The sequence below is a fragment of the Schistocerca cancellata genome, chromosome 12 (assembly GCF_023864275.1).
Source record: "Schistocerca cancellata isolate TAMUIC-IGC-003103 chromosome 12, iqSchCanc2.1, whole genome shotgun sequence".
In the NCBI taxonomy this organism is placed as follows: domain Eukaryota; kingdom Metazoa; phylum Arthropoda; class Insecta; order Orthoptera; family Acrididae; genus Schistocerca; species Schistocerca cancellata.
This window is the reverse complement of record NC_064637.1, coordinates 11,930,821-11,948,993: the sequence shown is the minus strand read 5'-3', so window position 1 is coordinate 11,948,993 and position 18,173 is coordinate 11,930,821. Positions and strand designations below refer to the sequence as shown.

General features: G+C 46.8%; 1 protein-coding gene across 2 annotated transcripts in view; it reads left to right on the top strand.

Annotated features, from left to right (window-relative positions):
- The window catches only part of LOC126109625 (aminopeptidase Ey-like), a 397,038-nt gene that overhangs the window by 167,351 nt on the left and 211,514 nt on the right, over positions 1 to 18,173 (top strand). The window lies entirely within an intron of this gene.

Here is an 18,173-nt window from a genome sequence, read left to right as displayed (position 1 = left end):
AGGTTCCCTTGTCAGCACTAAGATCGACACGGACTTGGAAATAAGCGAGCACCGTAACAATTTCAGTGGGACACCGTCACGTAAATGTGGAACTACAGTCTGCAGAATCCGGCCGTTCTGCTGTCCGTTTAGTCTCCGTGGTAGCAAGTGCGCTCCAAATATGCGGTCTCCGAGCAGTCCTGCACAGACGTGCTGATGTCCTGATACCTGTCTTGCGTTAGGGGAGGCGTCGGCCCAGATGTGACAGTTATGGCAGTTAAAAATACCGTCGAGTGTAAATACAGCGTCATCCGTGAACAGAACACTGCTTACAAACAGGAGATTAACCCATCAAGTCCCAAATTAATTTTTTTTAAAATTGAATTTTTTATTCCTTAATTATAATGTAGATAGTGTATGAACCACAATAAGTACAAAAATAGCCAAAGAATATTTATACCTGCTGATATAATGGCCGTCCTCAAAATAGGACACTGGGGTCTAACACTGTCGTATAGCATACTAAACTCTATCCTAGTCCCAACTATTTATTTCTTGTGAAACGGTACAATCCACTTCACACACAGTGTTACACGCCATTTAACACATGTTTTTGGTTTCCCGTTGCATTTAGCTCTTACACATCTTCTTTGCGTGCTTCTTTTCTCAATCGTATGACCAATTCCATCAGACCTGATGTCCGGTATCACTCTCAACTGACTTGACGGGTATTCCATCGGACGTCCAATATTCGGTCTTCCAGTGTCCAATTTCAGGTATGTAACTGTAACAGCACGTCTGAACTCCAGTAAATCCTGTGCATTTTTCCCACGTACTAGCCTGTAGAAGAGTCAGGCATTTACGAGGGCCATTTCCAGCAAACGTGTAATAGGACCCAGTACCATTTCTTCCCTCTAATTACCGTTGCATATTTTCCAACTAACCAGTCATGGTGGTCGACACCTCCCATGTACGCGTTATACGATTTCAAAACGGCGGGTTGTTGCACTTGTGTCTGCTTACTTGCTTGTCTACTGTACCGCGTAGCTGCTCCCAGTCATAATTTTTATCAATTGTAATGCATCTGCTGTCGTGCCATCGAACAAATAAGACTTCACCATTCCTGTCCAACTGGTAGTCACAGTTTCCTCGAACTGTCTTTTCCAGTTCGTTGCTGCTCAGTAGTGGACAGTCACCGACTCGATTCTCTCTGACAGTCCAGTTGCTCGAAAACCCAAATTTCTCAGATGAATCAGAAGATCTCTACTAGTGAAGAAATTGCCAAAGTACACACAACGATTCTCGGGTTTTTCAATGCAGTCCAACATGTTTAGGACTCCAGAATGAGATTTTCACTCTGCAGCGGAGTGTGCGCTGATATGAAACTTCCTGGCAGATTAAAACTGTGTGCCCGACCGAGACTCGAACTCGGGACCTTTGCCTTTCGCGGGCAAGTGCTCTACCATCTGAGCTACCGAAGCACGACTCACGCCCGATTCGCAGGAGAGCTTCTGTAAAGTTTGGAAGGTGGGAGACGAGATACTGGCAGAAGTATAGCTGTGAGTACCGGGCGTGAGTCGTGCTTCGGTAGCTCAGATGGTAGAGCACTTGCCCGCGAAAGGCAAAGGTCCCGAGTTCGAGTCTCGGTCGGGCACACAGTTTTAATCCGCCAGGAAGTTTCATGTTTAGGACTACTCTTGATCCCAATAGTAGGTCATCCCTTGCAGTATCTTCTGGATCCTTTCCACAGTATAAATCAAATTTGAAACAACAGCCACTTGCTCCAAAAAGAGACCACAAGTTATAGCCAAATCTAATAGGCTTGCCTCGCATAAACTGTCCATCTGGAACTGTATTATTTACTAATGGGTAAGATATTCATAAATATACTTACATAATACACTGTAAATTTCAAAGTAACTTCATATCCTGTAATTTATATATAAAAGAGGGGTCATTCCTTACCTCAGCAACAAAATGTGGTAAAATTACCACGTTGTAAAAAGAAAATACACCAGCAGTAGCAGAGTTTCATATTGGAAGGTGCAGCAATACAAATAACTGAAATGAGAACACCAAGTCCCAGGCCGGCCGCGGTGGTCTCGCGGTTCTAGGCGCGCAGTCCGGAACCGCGCGACTGCTACGGTCGCAGGTTCGAATCCTGCCTCGGGCATGGATGTGTGTGTGATGTTCTTAGGTTAGTTAGGTTTAAGTAGTTCTAAGTTCTAGGGGACTGATGACCAGGGATGTTAAGTCCCATAGTGCTCAGAGCCATTTGTACCATTTGAACCATTTGAACCAAGTCCCAGTGTCCTATTTCGAGTACACCAAATTTTATAACAATGGAAAACAACGAATATAACTCCAATTGAGCTAACAATGCAAGTAGTTTAAAAGACACATTGTTGACTATAAATAATCGCAAAAAGATCTTTGCCACATATTTCAAATATTACTAAATTGTCGATAAAGTAAATACCTGTAATAATGAAAAGTGTGCCTTAGTATTCAATAATCAATTAATGGTAGGATTTATTGCTTTTAATTTCCTCTAAGCATACATTTGTTATAAAAAGCATCAACAAATGACGTAGAACAGTAATAGATGCAAATTAATAATTTATTGTGTATTTATAAATAAATATGTGCTCTGTCCTCAAAATAGGACACTGGTACTTAATGGGTTAAGGATACATTGTTGTTGCACCCATCGGCAGAAATTATATCTAGGAGGGAAGTTGGCATTGTTGAAGGCTCGAATTCGCTGGAGACGGTATGCCGACGTAAAATCTGCCACACGCTGCTGTGACCCGGGACACGCTCTCGGGTAGCAATCCTCCTCGTCGAAGTACTCGCACGTTCGAGTACGGTGCGTAGCACGCTTTCCTCGACACCGGGTGCTGTGGGCGTGGGTCGACATCTCGTGCACCGTGTGCGGACCTCCCGTTTCCTGTAAAGTGCTGACGTAACCGGTTAAATGTAGTCTTGCAGAGCTGCCTGCAGAGGCGAAAAGCTTTTTCGTACAACCGTGCAGTCTCGAAGGCACCGCCATTCGCTTTGCCTTACATGAAGTGCATGTCAGCCAACCCGCCATTAGGGTAACCTCTGTCCACGGTGCCTTCACTTTCGTAACTGACTGTGAGGCCGCTACGGCACAGTGCACGGGAAGGGGAGGGGTGGGAGGGAAGCACTTAAACAGATAGTCGATCCCGAACCTTGAGATACCAATGGGGTGTTTACAGTTGGTTCCCGACCCGAATTAGTGCGATACCCCGGCAATGGTTGATTTGCGGACCCATGTTTTTTTTGAGCGTCTTAAAGTGCGCGTCATTTACGATGGGGGCCAAATTTAGGTTACTTCTGCGCATCTGAGGTCACAGAACGCAGTCAGCCAATGAACAGAGAACGACGTTGCCAGAGCTCGACTGCAGTGCAGAGCACGGACGAGTGGCTTCAGTTTTAGAAACGTTCAGTCATAAATAAAGTAACTGAACATAAGCAGTGTCTTGATAGCAGATTTTCTTTTATAGAAAGTTTGGAAAAAGCATTCTTTATAGCAATTGCTTCATATTCTATTAATTAATTAAACCAAACAAGCAATAAGCCTCCTAATTCAGGCGATAGTAAGGAAGGGTGTTTGAATCATTCTCACGAACTTTTTCGCAACAGAGAACAGTGGTAATGGTTTATAACCTATTGTACTTCGACGAAACGTGAGTAACTCATAGTCATACCAACAATGTTTGTCCGTATTTTCCGTGACCTGTTTAAGTCCTCCAGTAGCTCTCTTGAATAACGAGATGCGTTAGCGTAATGATTAAGGGATTTAGTTGCAAAGTGAGAGGATCTGAGTTCGAATCTGGTTCGGTGCTTTATATTTTCTTTGTTTAAAAACAATATCGAAGGTATTTAGTTGCAAAGTGAGAGGATCTGAGTTCGAATCTTGTTCGGTGCTTTATATTTTCTTTGTTTAAAAACAATATCGAAGTGTCTTATTTCATGAATTTTATTCGTTTTAATGTAATTTTTTTGAAATTTCTACTGCTTTGTCTCTTCATTATAATCATAATAAGTTTTCGGTTTTTCTAATTTTGTCTTCCAATATTTCTTTTTACAGCAATTACAAACAATGAAAAGGCACACATACAATATTCATGTTATCTGTTTTGTTTGTATATCTCCTCTTCCGCAGTTGCTGTTTTACTATTTATATTGAGATATATTTTTTTTTGCGACAGTATTAAAAGTATTATTTAAAGCAGAATTTCGGCTCGTACGTTGCCGGGCTACTTGATTGTCGGACGCAATTCTTTGCTTCGCTGCTTCGGCAACATCATCATATTCAATGTTTTCGTCGACTGATCTATGTTTCGGCAAGTATTTGCTGTCCATTGTGACAAACTCGGCAAGTATTTGCTGTCCATTGTGACAAACACAAACTGTTGGCGCACTGTGCCTCACTGACAATATATTTTAGATTTTACTATGTTTTATTACGTCCACAATTCAGTTTTGTGTACTTCGCAAACTTTGTTTTAATCAGAACTTTTTAGAAAAAAATCGAAATGACTCTGGTATAAATAAAACTTTTATTACAGTCGCGAAAGGCGGAATATTTCTCAATATTACATACGACACTTATCTGGTACTTAAATTAAATGAGATATTGTAATACAGTAAATTTTATATGAAATTTAGCTACCTTGTCCACATTTCATCTTCAACATTGTGGCAACTAAAATCGACCATACGGAAAGTATACGCTATGGACTTTTACCTCTGCAAGCTCTTCAAAATTTCGTGCAATGGTTTACTACATTTAATGCTGCACAATAACTGCGTTGAACATCGAAACAAAATTAAGTCAATTACGGGGGGGAAGGTATCAGTCAAAATGATGTGTAAAAATCAAATTTTTTGGGGCAAATATTTTTTGAGAAATCGAATTATAAGTGTGTCAAAGCAGTCGGAACACCATGTGTCTGCACAGGCGGGCAGTCCAGTAATGACAAAATCGCGCAGCCCGCATCTCGTGGTCGTGCGGTAGCGTTCTCGCTTCCCACGCCCGGGTTCCCGGGTTCGATTCCCGGCGGGGTCAGAGATTTTCTCTGCCTCGTGATGGCTGGGTGTTGTGTGCTGTCCTTAGGTTTAAGTAGTTCTAAGTTCTAGGGGACTTATGACCACAGCAGTTGAGTCCCATAGTGCTCAGAGCCATTTTTGAACAAAATCGCGCACAGCGCGGAATGCGGGGAGCACGTCTCTGTAGCAGCGAAAGGGTTAATGCGGCCGAGGTGGCTTTACTTCATAAACTGCGCGCTGCCCCCTAAACGTTAAGTTTGCGGACTATACTATAATGTGGCGCTGCTTCTCTTGGCTCGTGCGTCGTTTGCAACTGGCAACGCAGCAATCTCCCGCGTCTGGGCGGGCATGCGCGAGCCGCCAAGATAAAAGAATTGAACTATAGCTACTTTTATCCTGTACTTTCCACGTGTGAATTACTGAGCATCGATTGTGGAACACTGAAGGCGCAACCGTTTTGCGTGGCGTTTGTGGTTTTCTGCTGTCGATTCCCTGATTCGTGTCCAGTAGTGATCGGCTAGCACTGACGCACTCCACTTTCGCTGGCTCCTCATCTCCACGTCCGAAATTCGCCGGTGGCAGCGTTCTCCGTGCTCGTCGCTTACAGCACCATGGTTATCAGGAGAGAAGACCAAGTGGGGATCCAGGAAATACGCCTTTAAGGACTTGTCACACACCAGTCTGCTGCAGCGTTGCAGAAGATTTGCCACCAGATCCTTGCAGTTTTCTGCCGTCTTATTTCCTAGAAAGCTTGTGGACACTTGAGGCATCCCAAGCTAACTTTTCGTCACATGTTAGGATGTTGTCGAAACGCTCATCTTTGTACAGTTTGCGTGTCTGGGAACCCACGAAAAACCGTCCTATTTTCGCCTCACCAAGACGTGGAAGTTTCTCGCACATATATACAGAGTGTTACAAAAACGTACGGCCAAACTTTCAGGAAACATTCCTCACACACAAATAAAGAAAATATGTTATGTTGACATGTATCCGGAAACTCTTACTCTCCATGTTAGACCTCAGTTTCGTCAGTACGTACTGTACTTCCTCGGTTGACTGCCAGTTGGCCCAATTGAAGGAAGGTAATGTTGATTTCGGTGCTTGTGTTGACATGCGACTCATTGCTCTACAGTACTAGCATCAAGCACATCAGTACGTAGCATCAACAGGTTAGTGTTCATCACGAACGTGGTTTTGCAGTCAGTGCAATGTTTACAAATGCGGATTTGGCAGATGCCCATTTGATGTATGGATTAGCACGGGGCAATAGACGTGGCGCGGTACGTTTGTATCGAGACAGATTTCCAGAACGAGGGTGTCCCGACAGGAAGACGTTCGAAGCAATTGATCGGCGTCTTAGGGAGCACGGAACATTCCAGCCTATGACTCGCGACTGGGGAAGACCTAGAACGACGAGGACACCTGCAATGGACGAGTCAATTCTTCGTGCAGTTGATGATAACCCTAATGTCAGAGTCAGAGAAGTTGCTGCTGTACAAGGTAACGTTGACCACGTCACTGTATGGAGAGTGCTACGGGAGAACCAGTTGTTTCCGTACCATGTACAGCGTGTGCAGGCACTATCAGCAGCTGATTGGCCTCCACGGTGAATGGTTCATCCAACAATGTGTCAATCCTCACTTCAGTGCAAATTTTCTCTTTACGGATGAGTCTTCATTCCAACGTGATCAAATTGTAAATTTTCACAATCAATATGTGTGGGCCGACGAGAATCCGCACGCAATTGTGCAATCACGTCATCAACACCGATTTTCTGTGAACGTTTGGGCAGGCATTGTTGGTGATGTCTCGATTGGGCCCCATGTTCTTCCACCTACGCTCAATGGAGCACGTTATCACGATTTCATACGGGATACTCTACCTGTGCTGGTAGAACATGTGCTTTTACAAGTACGACACAACATGTGGTTCATGCACAATGGAGCTCCTGCACATTTCAGTCGAAGTGTTCGTACGCTTGTCAACAACAGATTCGGTGACCGATGGATTGGTAGAGGCGGACCAATTCCATGGCCTCCACGCTCTCCTGACCTCAACCCTCTTGACTTTCATTTATGGGGGCATTTGAAAGCTCTTGTCTACGCAACCCCGGTACCAAATGTAGAGACTCTTCGTGCTCGTATTGTGGACGGCTGTGATACAGTACCCCATTCTCCAGGGCTGCATCAGCGCATCAGGGATTCGATGCGACGGAGGGTGGATGCATGTAGCCTCGCTAACGGAGGACATTTTGAACATTTCCTGTAACAAAGTGTGTGAAGTCACGCTGGTACGTTGTGTTGCCGTGTGTTTCCATTCCATGATTAATGTGATTTTAAGAGAAGTAATAAAATGAGCTCTAACATGGAAAGTAAGCGTTTCCGGACACATGTCCACATAACATATTATCTTTCTATGTGTGTGAGGAATGTTTCCTGAAAATTTGGCCGTACCTTTTTGTAACACCCTGTATATAAATGCTTTCCCACTTTGGTGCACGCCCTGAACGTAGTTTTTCATTAGGCGTACTTTGATATGGAGGGCATAGATTCTACAAGTGCTTCGTGCATAATATTGTGAGATCCTGGTTCAAGTGATTGAAGCTGAGGCCAGTCCTTAATTTTATGATGAACTGGTCTGGCGCGGCTGTCCCAGAGGCACAGAAAGCAACAGAATTTGGTGTAGCCGTGTTGTAGACCAGGTATTATGGCTATTACTTTCAGAGCCACGGAAATTTGGCATTTAAACTCGTCACAGTTGAATCACAGTAGCAGTTGTTTCATGTTATCACGCGTTTCTCTCACTTAAGGTGCTCACCCAATCGGCATCCATGGTGTCACGCTGCCACTATGCAGCGGCACACATCTGACAGACACTTCGGCGCAGCCGCTGTACGCCCGCCGCTGATCACTCTTTCAGTCAGTGCCCGCACCTGCCATTGGTCGCTGCACGAGGTCCGTTCAAAAAATTCCGCAACATTCGAAATTTCGCGCCAATGGTATGTTGGAGATAAATACGGTTGGCAGTCCTGCACGTGCCTGTGTTTAATGTATAACTGTCGGGAGTTTCATTGCTGTATGTCTGTCACTCATCATTCAGTGCTGTAATGAGTAGAGCGTTGCACCACGCAGTTTGCGAATTTCGAGATGGCAGAGGAGCAACGCGTCTGCATTAAATTTTGGCTGACACTCGAGGAACCCTTTACACAGGCACACCAAATGATGCAGGAAGTCTACGGCGATGAGTGCTTCAGCCGCACTCGGCGTCACGAACGGTTCACACGGTTTAACAGAGGTCGGACAAAAGTTGAAGGTGACCCTCATTCAGGACGCCCTTCTACGTCCACCGACGACGCTCACGTCAGGGGCGTCACAGAAAGTGTGCGAGCCAATCGAAGACAGACTGTCCGAGAGGTTGCAGAAGAACGTAACACTTCGTGTCATGAAGTCCTGACACATCATCTCGGAATGCATCGCGTTGCCGCCAAGTTCGTCCCACGGCTCGTGGGTCAAGACCGGAAAAACCTTTTGGACTGCCCAGATGGGAACCAGATGTTCCTTAAGAGAATCATAACTGGTGATAAGACGTGTGTCTGCGGTTACGATGTTGAGGCCGAGTTTGAATCTTCACAAAGGGTGCGGAAAGGTTCTCCAAGAGTAAAAGAAGCTCATGAGGTGAGGTCAAATGTCAAACCCATGCTTTTATGTTTTATTTATTTATTTATTTTTTGTTCCGTGGGACCAAATTAAGGAGAAGTCTCCATGGTCATGGAACGAGTCAATACATGGAATTATAACACGATAGTAGAAACAGATAAAATGAAATATAAGTAACATATTCAGGCGACAATTCGTAAGTTTAAATAAAGAAAATCAACAATGTAACACTGGAATTTGCTTAATTTTTCAGCTCTTCCAGGAGCTCCTCGACAGAATAGAAGGACTGAGCCATGAGGAAACTCTTCAGTTTAGACTTAAAAGCGTTTGGGCTACTGCTAAGATTTTTGAGTTCTTGTGGTAGCTTATTGAAAATGGATGCAGCAGAATAGTGCACTCCTTTCTGCACAAGAGTCAAGGAAGTGCATTCCACATGCAGATTTGATTTCTGCCTAGTATTAACTGCTGCTAACTCTTGGGAATAAGCTAATATTGCTAACAACAAACGACATTAAAGAAAATATATACTGTGAGGGCAATGTCAGAATTCCCATACTATTGAATAGGCGTCGACAAGAGGATCTCGAACTTACACCACACGTAGCTCGAACAGCCCGTTTTTGAGCCAAAAATACCCTTCTTGAATCAGAAGAATTACCCCAAAAAATAATACCATACGACACAAGCGTATGAAAATATACGAAGTAGACTACTTTTCGTGTTGAACTGTCACTTATTTCAGATACTGTTCTAATGGTAAATAAAGCAGCATTTAGTTTCTGAACAAGATCCTGAACTTGGGCTTTCCACAACAGCTTACTATCTATCCGAACGCCTAGGAACTTGAACTGTTCCGTCTCGCTTATAATATGCCCATTCTGTCTGATCAAAATATCGGTTCTTGTTGAATTGTGAGTTAGAAACTGTAAAAACTGAGTCTTACTGTGATTTAGCATCACATTATTTTCCACAAGTCACGAACTTATTTCATGAACTACATTACTTGATACTGTTTCAATATTACACACAAGATCTTTCACTACCAAGCTGGTGCCATGAGCAAACACTGATAGTTTTATTTGACTTTGAAACTTAGTTCATCAGGAATTCGTGCCACAGGGGCAAACTGCGAATCGTTGGTACTATAGGGTTGTGTTGTGACGCCTGTGAGAGAATGTGGAAGGGAAACGGCCTGAAATGTGGCGAGACAATTCGTGGCTCTTCCATCACGGTAACGCACCCGCACATTCATCTCTGTTGGTACGTCAATATTGCACAAAAAAAAAAAAAAAGAAATCAGTGTGATGCCTCATGTTGCGTACTCTCGAGACCTGGCCCCTGTCGAGAGGGCCAAAGATGAGAGGACGAAGACTTGCGACGGCAGACGAGATAGAAGAAAATACGCAGACGGAGCTTCGTGCAGTCCAGGAAGAGGCGTACGGAGGCTGCTTTCGGAAGTGGAACGGTATTGGGAGAGGTGTACCAGCTGTGGAGGAGAGTATTTCAAAAAATGGTTCAAATGGCTCTGAGCACTATGGGACTTAACTTCTAAGGTCATCAGTCCCCTAGAACTTAGAACTACTTAAACCTAACTAACCTAAGGACATCACACACATCCATGCCCGAGGCAGGATTCGAACCTGCGACCGTAGCGGTCGCGCGGTTCCAGACCGTAGCGCCTAGAACCGCTCGGCCACCACGGCCGGCGGAGAGTATTTCGAAGGAGACCACGCACAGTAAGTGAAAGGTAAGCGTAGTAAAAAATTATGGACAGTTACGGAATTTTTTGAAGAGACCTCGTACATTACTATAAAATAGCAAATTCTTTCGAAATGCATCCCAAGGTAACTTTCCATCACCTGTCGGGATGGTAGTTACGAAACGCAGTGACATTGACCGTCTTATCGAGACAATTTCACTGTTGTAGTCTCGACGCCAACGGTTCAACTTTACCTTTCGGCAATTTCAGATCTCTCACTATGTCATTAAGTTGACGCTGTCTTCTTTTACGAATGCTGTACACTTATCATTACACACGAAATCAGGATGTTTTGAGCAACTGCGTTTTGAAGATGACGGAGCAGCCGTAGTTTGACTACCGCCCTCGCCACTATCACAGTGAGCTGGGACAGGAGCGGGCAGTCCGTCTCTGTGAGGCCGAAGGTGTGTCCGGATATTTCATAGAAATTTTCTCTTCTTGCAAATACTGCTTGTCAATAGAGTTGTCATGTAAAAAGAGCGATCATTCACACGTTTTGATGCGTCTCTGATCACGGGTGTATCAGAGGCCTCCGAACATCTTTAACGATTCGACCAAGAAATACGACTCGAGACACGAGACGTGCAACACAGACGAGGGGCCCAGGAGCTGTGTCCTGGTCGCCGGTTCCACGACGTGCAGCCTCTACATCGTCCTACTACTGGCGTCCTTTGCGACGTCTGCTCAGCCTGTCAGCAGATGCGGCTACAATTGTCAGCACTGTTTACGCATTTGCGAGCCATATCCAGTCACAGTAGTTCCGATAACCACACGCGCCAACTACACTTCAGCAGCACGTTCTTCCAGCACACGAGCAGAACGCACCTTGTAACAGACTGAAACCACGCTCAAGTGGAACACGTTCCGCTCCTTCGCTCCTCCTCCACTTCCCTTTGTTGCTACGAGCCCTGTCTAATATACAGAGTTACTGTTGCCTCAAACTTCATCACTCTGTCTGTCTATGTGGGAAGGGATTGACAATGAATGCACCTCTTTTAACTTGTAAACGAGAGCTAATTCGCGTTTTTCATTATCATTTTCGGTATCGGCGTGGTTAGATATACACTACTGGCCATTAAAATTGCTACACCACGAAGATGACGTGCTCGAGACGCGAAATTTAATCGACAGGAAGAAGATGCTGTGACATGCAAACGATTAGCTTTTCAGAGCATTCACACAGGGTTGGCGCCGGTGGCGACACCTACAACGTGCTGACATGAGGAACGTTTCCAACCGATTTCTCATACACAGTTGACCGGCGTTGCCTGGTGAAAAGTTGTTGCGATGCCTCGTGTAAGGGGGAGAAATCCGTACCATCACGTTACCGACTTTGATAAAGGTCGGATTGTAGCCTATTGCGATTGCGGTTTATCGTATCGCGACATTGCTGCTCGCGTTGGTCGAGATCCAATGACTGTTAGCAGAATATGGAATCTGTGCGTTCAGGAGGGTAATACGGAACGCCGTGCTGGATCCCAACGGCCTCGTATCACTAGCAGTCGAGATGACAGGCATCTCATCCGCACGGCTGTAACGGATCGTGCAGCCACGTCTCGATCCCTGAGTCAACAGATGGGGACGTTTGCAGGACAACAACCATCTGCACGAACAGTTCGACGACGTTTGCAGCAGTACGGACTATCAGCTGGGAGACCGCGGCTGCGGTTACCCTTGACGCTGTATCACAGACAGGAGCGCCTGCGATGGTGCACTTAACGACGAACCTGGGTGCACGAATGGCAAAACGTCATTTTTTCGGATGGATCCAGGTTCTGTTTACAGCATCATGATGGTCCCATCCGTGTTTGGCGACATCGCGGTGAACGCACATCGGAAGCGTGTATTCGTCATCGCCATACTGGCGTATAACCAGGCGTAATGGTTTAGGGCGCCATTGGTTACACGTCTCGGTCACCTCTTGTTAGCATTGACGGCACTTTGAATAGTGGACGTTACATTTCAGATGTGTTACGACCCGTGGCTCTACCCTTCATTCGATCCCTGTAAAACCCTACATTTCAGCAGGATAATGCACGACCGCATGTTGCAGGTCCTGTACGTCCCTTTCTGGATACAGAAAATGTTCGACTGCTGCCCTGTCCAGCACATTCTCCAGATCTCTCACCAACTGAAAACGTCTGGTGAATGGTGGCCGTGCAACTGGCTCGTCACAATACGCCAGTCACTACTCTTGATGAACTGTGGTATCGTGTTGAAACTGCATGGGCAGCTGTACCTGTACAAGCCATCCAAGCTCTGTTTGACTCAATGCCCAGGCTGTCAAGGCCGTTATTACGGCCAGAGGTGGTTGTCTGGGTACTGATTTCTCAGGATCTATGCACCCAAACTGCGTGAAAATGTAATCAGATGTCAGTTCTAGTATAATATATGTGTTCAATCAGTACCCGTTTATCATCTGCATTTCTCCTTGGTGTAGCAATTTTAACCGTAAGGTGGCACCACGTAACTGCCATCTACTGGTAGAGAGACTTGACGCGTGCTCATCGTTTGACGTTGCATAGCGCCAGTGTGGCTTCACGCCGAAGAGAAGGCGGTCACACGAGTTATCGTCCACTACCGAACATGCAGGCGAGTGAGCACGAACAACGAGGAGTGATTCGACTTTTGGCCGCAGAGGGAGTGGAGGTTGTGAAATGTTACGGTGAGTACAGTCTGAGTCGCTAGAGTGTTGCGGCATGGCGCAAACGATTCCTCGAGGGGTGCGAGTCGCTGGAAGGCGGAGCTCGTCCTGGACACGGCGAGCGTGCGGTTGAGGAAGTGAGTGCTTCAGTCTGGGACGACCGCAGAGTCACGGTGGACGACATCCATCGGTTACTAGGTACCGCCCACACCGTAATGCATCGACACTTGAACTTTCGAAAAATCTGGGGTTTCCCCCCGACTGACCGCCGAACAGTGCAGTACTCGAATGGCGCTGACTATGAGTCATGTTGTTGTTGTTGTTGTTGTTGTAGTCTTCAGAAACTGGTTTGATGCAGCTTTCCATGCTACTCTATCCTGTGCTACCTTCTTCATCTCCCAGTACTTACTGCAACCTACATCCTTCTGAATCTGCTTAGTGTATTCATCTCTTGGTCTCCCTCTGCAATTTATATCCTCCACGCTGCCCTCAAATGCTAAATTTGTGATCCCTTCATGCCTCAGAACATGTCCTACCAATCGATCCCTTCTTCTAGTCAAGTCGTGCCACAAACTTCTCTTCTACCCAATTCTGTTCAATACCTCCTCATTAGTTATGTGATCTACCCATCTAATCTTCAGCATTCTTCTGTAGCACCACATTTCGAAAGCTTCTATTCTCTTCTTGTGTAAACTGTTTATTGTCCATGTTTCACATTCATACATGGCTACACTCTATACAAACACTTTCAGAAACGACTTCCTGACACTTAAATCTATACTCGATGTTAACAAATTTCTCTTCTTCAGAAACTCTTTCTTTGCCATTGCCAGTCTACGTTTTATACCCTCTCTACATCGACCATCATCAGTTATTTTGCTCCCCAGGTAGCAAAACTCCTTTACTACATTAAGTGTCTCATTTCCTAATCTAATTCCCTCAGCATCACCCGACTTAATTTGACTACATTCCATTATCCTCGTTTTGCTTTTGTTGATGTTCATCTTATATCCTCCTTTCATGACACTGTCCATTCCGTTCAACTGCACTTGCAGGTCCTTTGGTGTCCTTTGAGTCATCTGCAGCGTTATCATGAGGAGCAGTACGTCTTTCTGTCACGTATCGTCACAGATGGCGAAAGATAGTGTCATCATTTTGAACCGGAAAGCAAGCGTCAGATTAAGCAGTTGAAACATGCGACTTCCCCCCCCCCCTTCCCCCCCCCCCCCCCAAAGAAATCAAAGGCCTTGCACACCAGTTCTGCTGAGGTCACGACTTCCTCCTTCTTTTGTCCACAAGGGCCCACTGCTGGTCGAGTTCCTGGAACATCAGTGCCCGGCGCTATCGAGCCGCTTTACAGAACCTTCGACGAGCCATCAAGTCGGAACGCCGAGGCATGTTGTGCAGTGGCGTTATCCTGCTGCACGATAATGCTCGCCCACACACGGCCAATGCGGTGAAATCGACATTGCAGCAGTTTCGGTGGGACACGTTGGAACATCCACCCGTACAGTCCGACCTTTCAACGCGTTACTTTCATGCGTTTGCACCTCCAAAGCAAGCTGTTCCCGGACATCGATTCGCAACGGGTGACTGAGTCCAGGGCTGGATCCGACAGCAGCCTACTCGCTTCTTCAAGGATGGAGACAACCGGCCTGTGTCTGAATGGGATAAATGTGCCAACAGTTTTGGCGGCTATTTTTGAGGATGTGTACTGTGAATAACTACATTTTTTGAGTTAATAAAATCGTTATCGTTGGTTTACACTAGTGACCGGGTTTCATTTGAGTGCCCCTTATACACTCCTGGAAATTGAAATAAGGACACTGTGAATTCATTGTCCCAGGAATGGGAAACTTTATTGACACATTCCTGGGGTCAGATACATCACATGATCACACTGACAGAACCACAGGCACATAGACACAGGCAACAGAGCATGCACAATGTCGGCACTAGTACAGTGTATATCCACCTTTCGCAGCAATACAGGCTGCTATTCTCCCATGGAGACGATCGTAGAGATGCTGGATGTAGTCCTGTGGAACGGCTTGCCATGCCATTTCCACCTGGCGCCTCAGTTGGACCAGCGTTCGTGCTGGACGTGCAGACCGCGTGAGACAACGCTTCATCCAGTCCCAGACATGCTCAATGGGGGACAGATCCGGAGATCTTGCTGGCCAGGGTAGTTGACTTACACCTTCTAGAGCACGTTGGGTGGCACGGGATACATGCGGACGTGCATTGTCCTGTTGGAACAGCAAGTTCCCTTGCCGGTCTAGGAATGGTAGAACGATGGGTTCGATGACGGTTTGCATGTACCGTGCACTATTCAGTGTCCCCTCGACGATCACCAGTGGTGTACGGCCAGTGTAGGAGATCGCTCCCCACACCATGATGCCGGGTGTTGGCCCTGTGTGCCTCGGTCGTATGCAGTCCTGATTGTGGCGCTCACCTGCACGGCGCCAAACACGCATACGACCATCATTGGCACCAAGGCAGAAGCGACTCTCATCGCTGAAGACGACACGTCTCCATTCGTCCCTCCATTCACGCCTGTCGCGACACCACTGGAGGCGGGCTGCACGATGTTGGGGCGTGAGCGGAAGACGGCCTAACGGTGTGCGGGACCGTAGCCCAGCTTCATGGAGACGGTTGCGAATGGTCCTCGCCGATACCCCAGGAGCAACAGTGTCCCTAATTTGCTGGGAAGTGGCGGTGCGGTCCCCTACGGCACTGCGTACGATCCTACGGATGTGCGTCGCTGCGGTCCGGTCCCAGGTCGACGGGCACGTGCACCTTCCGCCGACCACTGGCGACAACATCGATGTACTGTGGAGACCTCACGCCCCACGTGTTGAGCAATTCGGCGGTACCTCCACCCGGCCTCCAGCATGCCCACTATACGCCCTCGCTCAAAGTCCGTCAACTGCACATACGGTTCACGTCCACGCTGTCGCGGCATGCTATCAGTGTTAAAGACTGCGATGGAGCTCCGTATGCCACGGCAAACTGGCTGACACTGACGGCGGCGGTGCACAAATGCTGCGCAGCTAGCGCCATTCGACGGCCAACACCGCGGTTCCTGGTGTGTCCGCTGTGCCGTGCGTGTGATCATTGCTTGTACAGCCCTCTCGCAGTGTCCGGAGCAAGTATGGTGGGTCTGACACACCGGTGTCAATGTGTTCTTTTTTCCATTTCCAGGAGTGTATTTAATAAACATTCATTTCATCCCAGGTACGATTTCACTATTGGCCAGTGTAAAGTGTGTCATCGTCTCCCGGTCCAATAATAATAATAATAATCTCCACTAATAATCTCGTATGCACGCACTATTTCGCTGCCTTTTTACATTGTTCAAATAGTTCTGAGGACTATGGGACTTAACTGCTGACGTCATCATTCCCCTAGAACTTGGAACTACTTAAACCTAACTAACCTAAGGACATCAAAAAAATGGCTCTGAGCACTATGGGACTCAACATCTTAGGTCATAAGTCCCCTAGAACTTAGAACTACTTAAACCTAACTAACCTAACGACATCACACACACCCATGCCCGAGGCAGGATTCGAACCTGCGACCGTAGCAGTCCCGCGGTTCCGGATTGCAGCGCCAGAACCGCTAGACCACCGCGGCCGGCCCTAAGGACATCACACACATCCATGCCCGAGGCAGGATTCGAACCTGCGACCGTAGCGGTCGCGCGGTTCCAGACTGTAGCGCCTAGAACCGCTCGGTCACCCCGGCCAAGCCGGGGCTTTATTGTAGAGTACCGAAGTTGACAATGCTTCACAAATACTAAGTAAACTAAAGCGCCAAAGAAACTGGTATAGGCATGCGTATCAAATACAGAGATATGTAAACAGGCAGAATACGGCGCTGCAACCGGCAACGCCTATTCAAGTGGCTGGCGTAGTTGTCAGATCGGCTACTTCTGCTACAATGGCAGGTTATCAAGATGTGAGTGAGTTTGAATACGGTGTTACAGTCGGCGCACGAGCGATGGGGCACAGCATCTCCGAGGTAGCGATGAAGGGGGGATTTTCCCGTACGACCATTTCACGAGTGTACCATGAATTTCACAAGTGTGGAAAAAACATCAAATCCACGACACCACTGCGGCCGGAAAAGGATCCTGCAAGAACGGAGCAACGACGATTGAAGAGGATCGTTCAACGTGACAGAAGTGCACCTCTTCCACAAATTGCCGCAGATTTCAGTGCAGGGGCGTCAACAAGCGTCAGGGTCCGAACTATTCAACGAAACATCACCGATAATGCCTTTCGGAGCCCTGTCAACACTGTTGAAGACTGGAAACATTTTGCATCGTCGGACGACTCTCGTTTCAAATTGTATTGACTGGGTGGACGTGTACGAGTATAGAGAGAACCTCAGCAATCCATAGATCCTGCATGTCAGCAGGGGACTGTCCAAGCTGGTGGAGGCTCTGTAATGGTGTGGGACGTGTGCAGTTGGAGTGATGATGGAGCCCCTGATACGTCCACATACGACTGTGACAGGTGACACGTACGTAAGCATCGATTGATGTCCATTGTGCATTCCGAGGAACTTGCGCAATTCCAGCCACACCCCACACATCCAGAATTGCTACAGAGTGGCTCGAGGAACTCTCATCTGAGTTTAAAGACTTCCGCTGGCCACCAAACTCCCAAGACGCAAACATTATCGAGCGTATCTGTGATGCCTTGCAACGTGCTGTTCAGAAGAGATCTCCATCTGCTCGGACCCTTAGGGAATTATGGACAGCCCTGTAGGACTCATGGTGTCAGTCCCCTCCAGCACTACTTCAGACATTAGTAGTCGAGTCCATGCCACCTCGTGCTGCAATACTTCTGCTTGCTCGCCGGGCCCTACACGATATTGAGCAGGTGTACCAGTTTCTTTGGCTCTTCAGTGTACGTCTTAAGGAGTGGATTATGAAAAAGTTTTTAATTCATTTTCGTTTCCGAGGGTAGCCTGTAGATCATCTCTCTCTCTCTCTCTCTCTCTCTCTCTCTCTCTCTCTCTCTCTCTCTCTCTCTCTCTCTCCTTC